The sequence below is a fragment of the Pinus tabuliformis genome, chromosome 7 (assembly GCF_031772625.1).
Source record: "Pinus tabuliformis cultivar Carrire ecotype Pingquan chromosome 7, CPIR1, whole genome shotgun sequence".
NCBI classification, from domain to species: Eukaryota; Viridiplantae; Streptophyta; class Pinopsida; order Pinales; family Pinaceae; genus Pinus; species Pinus tabuliformis.
Window position 1 is genome coordinate 1896431792 of NC_142293.1, and position 7392 is coordinate 1896439183.

The following is a 7392-nucleotide window of genomic DNA, read 5'->3' on the forward strand; positions in this document are numbered from 1 at the left end:
CCTTCCTCTCATTTGACTAAATTATTAATGTATTTATTAAATCCCTAATGAAAACATGTTTCCCGTATATATATTAACTCCCGCAATAATTAGTTAATCCCACCCCAGTTTAATTATATAAACTAAGGTTTTCTACCCCAGACCCACTAACTAATCGGTCCTCAATTAAGTTAGTTAAAACCCAATTAAATCCTACCTGATACCTTAATCCCCACCTTAATCCCTCATTAAACCGAAACTGCTGCACTTAAATGCTCGTTGGGCCCCCCCATTACCCTCTGTGCAACTCTATCGCACGACCACCACATGATCTCTCTCCTCCCCATCTGACGGCTCGTGTTGATTTCGAAAGGCCCGAAATCCGAACATTACCCACCCGAAATGGGTTGTTTTCCGCCGGGACCTTGAGGTGATGTGGCGCTCAATGAATGGAATTGGGCGGCCTCCCCCCAATATCGCCAACCGCCCAAAATTTGTGCGAAGAAAACCACTTACCACCAGCCCGCTACACGCTAAAACTACCACTGTTCACTCCACTATGGGACAAATGGTCACTGTACACTCATACCTGCCAAATTGACTTTTCGTGCATAAATCCAAAAAAGCCCCAAATCATTGTTTTTATCGTTTTTTTCAACTGAAAACTTCCATGCATGCGTCTGTGAACGTCCAAGCTGTCAACCCACATACAATTGCACACTGAAGACGCTACAAAGCTCCCAGATTGCCTTCTAGCCTGCTTAAAGCTTTTTCAACCATTCACAGTTGCCATTCACCTGGTTCAGACCCAGTTTTCTTCAAATTCCAGGTATTTAAGCTAGAATCCATTGAAAACCCTGTCAATTTCCGAACCAGTCACTAAGTTTTCTTAATTGAAATTAAAGGGAAACTCTAGTAACTAAAACCCACCTGGAATTGACCCACCTTGCCCTAAAAAACTGAAAATTTACCTTCCCCATTCTTAAATCCACAAGAACTAAGGATGGCTGCCCCAATTTCCATGGATGTCAGACCAATTTCCACTCCACACCTAGACTTGGACCACCTTCCCCTTGCTGATAAAGATTTCCAAATCAAGGACACCTCTGTCCTTGAATCCCCTATCAAACTATATTGCCGATATAGAGACCAATACCTAAACCACGCTGATAAAATTGGTCTTTGGGAGTTTAATTTGCCCAAATATCAATTCCCCGAGGTACACATCTTTCTAGAAATTGTCCATTATTGCCATGCAGAATACATCCCCAGCCAAAGAGCAGTGGTGTCCCCAAACCAGACTGCACTTTTCACCATCACTACTGAATCAATTAATGAAATTCTGCAACTTCAACCAGGACAAAATTTAACCCCTATTTCAATTGGAGACTTATTAGACTGTTTCCCCAAGCTTACCACTGCCAAACATGCTAATATGTTTTAAACTTTCATCAGGGAGGAAAAGCATATCCCAAAAGATCCTCCTCCATATGTGGATACCATATTTTCCCCATTTGATCAAGACATTGTAGCAATGATTTCTAGTGTCTTAGGATACACCACTAGTGAGTATATAGATGAAATCATCTTAGCCTTCATGTCCATCTTCACTCCAGGACAACCTCTTGTTGTCATGTATGATTATGCCAAGTTCATAGCTGATAGGATGCATGAACAATTTCTTAGAATGAGTAATGAAAGAGTATTCAAGTATTCCTCAATTTTGTACCATCTTTTTCTATATTACGAAGTTGAAAAGTTCCCTTTCACTCTCCAAAAACTTGATACCAAAGGTCATCCTAGGTTAGTGATCTTCTGGACTCCTCTGATCCATAAGCATGACTCCCCATATCCATACACAGACTTCATAGATCTTTTTGTACATCCTATAGTAACAATGTTGTTAGGAAGTCCTCCTCCAAGAATCAGTTCAGATATCAGGAGGATCCTGCAGCTTTCAAAATAACACAAAGTGGGAGATTGGTACTTGTACCAAACGCACATTGAAATTAGGATCTATGGCTGTGATTTAGCCCCATATAAACTGCCCAGATACCTCCCAATGAGGTTATTTGCTCTGGATTACTATAGGCAGATAATCAATTTAGATGAGGTACATTTTGTTAAAGCCAAAAAGAGGCCCAACTCAGAATCAAAGATCAACTAGGCCCCTTTGTGTGTAATAATTGAGAATCTGGAAAGGAAGCATAGAAAATCCTTCAGAGACTTAAACTAAAATAGAGCTTCATGTAGAGATATGATCCCCTAGACTTCATTTGCAACAGAAGACAGAAAAACAAGATGGCTTCCTACATTCACCACCGAATCCCTGAAATAGAAAAATATGCAAATCAATTGGAATGGGTGGAGAATACTTTAATGGACAGAGATATCATTGAAGTTGCAATTGAAAATGCTCTGATTGATCTAGACAAACAACTTGATGAAGGTTCTTTCCTGTAGGTTCCAGGAGAATCTCAAGTCCAAGGAGAATCTCAAGCCCAAGAAGAATCACAAGCACAAGGAGAATCTCAGGCACAAAGTGAATCACATGTAGAAGAAGAATCCCAGGTGCAAGAAGATTCAGAACAACCAAACTTATCAGAGGAGTTGACTCAAATAGGTATACCAAAGCCCATCATGAGTACTCCCCCAATCTTGCAAACTCATCTGGATGAGGAGAAAAGCCTCAAAAGAAATAGGGAAGAGGCCATTACTTCAGGCAAGGAAACCACACAGACATATGCAGAGACCAGCCTGGTCAAAAGGTAAAGGTTAAATCTTGTCTCTGAACAAGAATTCACAGAAGAAACAGTTGGGGCCACCAGCACAGAAAGAGAAGGAAGCAGGCCTGCCACTCCTTCTAGGGGCAAACTAGAACCTTCCACATCACATACTTAGATGTTGGAAATGCAGCAGAGTGTTGAAGTGTCCTCATTTAGGATGCCAGCTGACAGGGACCAAGACATCAGAGAAAGGTATAAGGACATAAAAGCCAGGAATGAGAGGCTAAAAGCCCAAACTTATGCACAATATCTAAAGATGGTACCTACTAATCAAACAAGGCTTATGTCAGCCTATGATGTGAAAGATGTGAAAGAAGGAAAAATGCAAATGACATTTATGAAGCCTACCACTCAGCAACAAAGAACAACAACAGGCTTCAAAAAGATAGACTTCGAAGTGCTGGCAAATGACATTCATCCTATTGACCGGACTGAGCTGCACAAGCAGATAGGGAAGATGATTTACTCCACCTTGACAGGGAAAGCCATCATAGCTCACCAATTGCAAAACTCCCTGAATAACATATCAGCTCAGTTCCAATTTGAGAAGGCCTCTTCACTGGCCAAAGACACCATAATCAAGTCCTTAGAGGAATTAATTATTGAGTTGGGACATGATCCCAAATATGTAAAGGCCACCGAAAAATTGATAAAGAAGAAGAATGATGACATAGTTGCTTTGAAGAAGCAACTCAAGATTCCACCCCTACATCACCCACAAACAGTAGAAGTCTTGGAAACACAAAAAGGACAAGAAGAGCTTATGGACTTGGTCCTAAAGCTAAATGACCAATTGAAAGAAACAGAGAAGGAGTTAGATGCATTGATTCAGTCCAAACAGAGTGACTTGGCCACTACTTCTAGGACTGCCATTCCCACTGTTTCTACTGCAGTTCCTTCGACATTGGCAGCATCACTGGCACCCGCAGCTCCACCTGCCATAGCACTGCCAATCACCACCGAATCTACAATAGCAGGTATTACAACAGAAAAGACAGCAGAGTTGGTAAAAGCCATGGAGGATATGTCAATCTAGGCAATAGAAGTCAAAAGGTTAAAGGAGAAAGTGGCAAGCTTAGAAACTGACTGTAAGCTTGCCCAAATTTAGCAAAGAGAAGAAACACAGAAAACCCTAAGGATGTGTGAGAAGATCAAGGTACTAGAAAAAGATTTAACTCTGCAAAAGCCACTAGGATAGACCAAGGAGATGCTTTGGGCCAATATCATTGACCCTGTCAATGATATTTGGCCATCAATTCAAGTAATATTTGAGCAAACTGAATTGGTAAAAGTGGCCAATGAAGCAATTTAGAAAGTAAAAGAAGATTTAGGAGACCAGCCTGAGGATGCTAATCAACTCATCCACTTTTTGAATAGTAAAAATAGACGTGAGCTTAATGAGCTTGGGGTAGAGGATAGGAATGAAGCCATCGTAGAAGTCAAAAAGGTTCTTTCCTAAAGAAACCTTATGGTTAAATTAGAGGAAAAATGCCATAATATGTAGGTGGCCATAGATTCATGGAAAAATTTCAAATTTTGAGGGATAAAGGCCTTCCCAGTCCTATGGTCATCCATGATAAACTTATGACCCAATTGGACTACACTGACAGACTAAGGAAGTTGGCCAAGGAGCAAGCAAGCACTTCAGGTATCAAAGCCTTGCCAACTGGAAAAGTATTGTATGATACTTTGGAGAATCTGTTTTTTCTAGAGCATGAGGTGAAACATTTGTTTGTCACCAAGCCTAATTTTTCCAAATACACAGAGGCAGACGAAATCTATAGAAGAATGATCAAAGTAAAATTACCTAAGGATGAATGGTGGGAAAAGATGACAGATTTACTATAAGTTACCACAGTAAATCTGAAAGCTGCCAAATAAAATAGGTAAGAGACAGATTAACAGGGTCAAAGAGTAGCATGTTAAAGAGTATGAGTAAAAGATTAAAGACAGAGATGATTCTAGTGTACAAATATCATCCAGCTTAAAGGGCTCAAATTCAACTGCAACAGCCAACACTACCACAATAAGAGGGACATCATGATGCAGTTTTCCATTTGTCCCTACCTTCATGCTTGAAGATATTTTGATTCCCTAGATTAAATCTCATATTGTTATGAGATATTTTGTAAATATTTTTTGTATAAATACTTCACATTTCGAAGTATTTAGGGTGGATTCAAAGACATTTTTGTAGACTTTTATCTAAAATCAAAGTGCTATTGTATCAAAATTGGATTTTCTTGCTAGATCATGGAATAAAGCTCAGATATTTTTCAGGATTCTTGTGTAAAGCAAAAATCAAATAAGTATTCTCTCATGTGTATTATTGTTTTTCCTTATGTTTCTTAATAATCATATGTGTTTCTATGAAATATAAATGGTAAACTAGGAATGATATTTCAGAACTTGCTTTAATGCACTCTGTCTTGATTGTTTACATTCTTAATGTTTTCTACTAAACTATCTTAGTTAGGGAATTCTTAAATGCTCCCTTACTTCCGTAGTTCCCCCCTACTCTATAGCAAAGGATTCTTAATTTCCCTTTGTTCATGATCACTTTTTTTCTTTCATTCTGATCCCGATCTAAGGATTCTTCATTGCCTTTCATCTTGGTTAGAACCATCTCATCCATTAAACCTGAAGATTTGCCTTTTGCTTTGCTAGCCTTCCCTGTGAACATTCCCTTTAATGATCTGGTCCATTTAAGCTATCCTTTGATTGACTCCATAGCCCAATGGCTTGAATACCTAGCTCTATCCATATGTTCTAAGAATTCCACCACCCAACTTTCAAATCTAAAATCAAAATCCTCATGAACACTGAGAACTAGCCTAAAATTTGATAAAAACAAAGTTAAATCATAAAGAGAGAGCCCTCTTTGGACTTAGGTTGGCTAGAACCTGAGTCTAAAAGATTGGTTTGTGATTACCTCAGATTATTCCTTCTTTTGATAACTTCTAGGGAAAACTTATGAGTGACAACATAATAAAAGTTTAAAAAGTCAAAATAATAGCCACGGTTGATGGGACACTTATTCCAAGCTGAATGTTGGGAAAGACATCTTAGTGTGGGTGTTCATTTGGTTATTAATGGATAAGGAAATTGGAAAAGGAAATGACTAAGTCTTTGGAAAGGAAAAAGTGGCATTTTTGGCACATTTATTTATGAAAATAATGTAAATTACGAGAAAAGGGAGGTGAAAGGACACAGGTTTCATGTGAGGAGGAAAATGAAGGAAAATAATGGAAAATGGAGAAAACAGAGGTCTCATACATAAAAAGGCTTCTGAGGATCAGTTGGTAACCTTTTGTCAGTTCAGTTTTGGAGCTCTCTCATTATTCTCTCTCTCTCTCTCATACTCTTGGATACTTAAAGTTTTCTTGGAGAACTCTTGGAGGGTGTGACATACTTGGATTTTTGGAGCAAGAAGGCAAAGGAAGAGCAGGAAAGTGCAAGAGGACATCAGGATCAATAGTTGCAACTGGATTTTCTTGCAGGTACCGAGTTGCATGCATGTTTTCCTCACTAGTTTTGGCATGCATGGCATATGCATGTGGATTATTGGTCATGATCTATCACTGGCATGGAGGATTACTTGGATTGATAGTGGATTGCCTAGCCTTGCCATTTCTTGGATAGCCATAGAGATTGTGGATTTATTTGCTTGTTTTGTTTTGGTTGGTTCTCATGTTTCCTTAGCTTGGGTTGAGTTACTAGTTCCTAGAGCCTTGGTTAAAAAACTCTCTGGAGCCCTATAACTACTTGGGTTGAGTTACTAGTCTTGTAGCCTTGGTTGGGAAAAAACTTTGGAGCCCTTGGTGGGTTGAGTTACTAGTCATAGAGCCTTGGTCAGACAAATTTTCTTGAGCCCAATGAAAACTGTGGGTTGAGTTACTAGTCCTAGAGCCTTGGTTGGAACAAACGCTTTGGAGCTCTGGATGGTTGGGATAGAGCCCAATTTGATGATGGCTTTGTGATGTTTGATCATGAGGTGTAATCATTGTTTGATGGGTTGAGGTGGTTGGCCTTTGGAAGCCATGGTTGGTTTTGGATTGATGTGTTCTGTGGGAACTATGATTTCCCACATTCATGCTTGGAATATGGCACGGGGGTGAATGGATGAAGAGAGATTTGGCTCAACCATTCTACAGTCGTGTGGAACGTGGAAGTCCCATCCTGAGTTTGGATTCTGCATTATCAATATAAGGTTATTTCTCCTTGTATTTCTATGAGTATTATATTGGTTTGTATGGATGTGATTTCTTGTTATTTCTGTTGCTATTATGTTGGTTATATATATGTTTTATGACAGTAGCTATGAATGGCTCTCATCATGTTTCTACTGATAAATGAATGAACAATGTATCTATGACCTAATGGATGAAATGGCAGTTGATGTGTTGAGGCATCAATGTTTCTTAGTGATTCTTAACTAAGTATGAGACCCCTATGCTCAGATATGTTATTTACACATGTAGATTACATATTCGTGATATGTTTGACGATTGACAAAATGCCTGTCATGGCTAGTGGGGGTCTATTCAAGGTCTTATTCAAGTAACTATTTTAGCACTGCCATTTCCCTGTTATCTTACTATTCTAAAGATGCCATTCTATTTTGGGA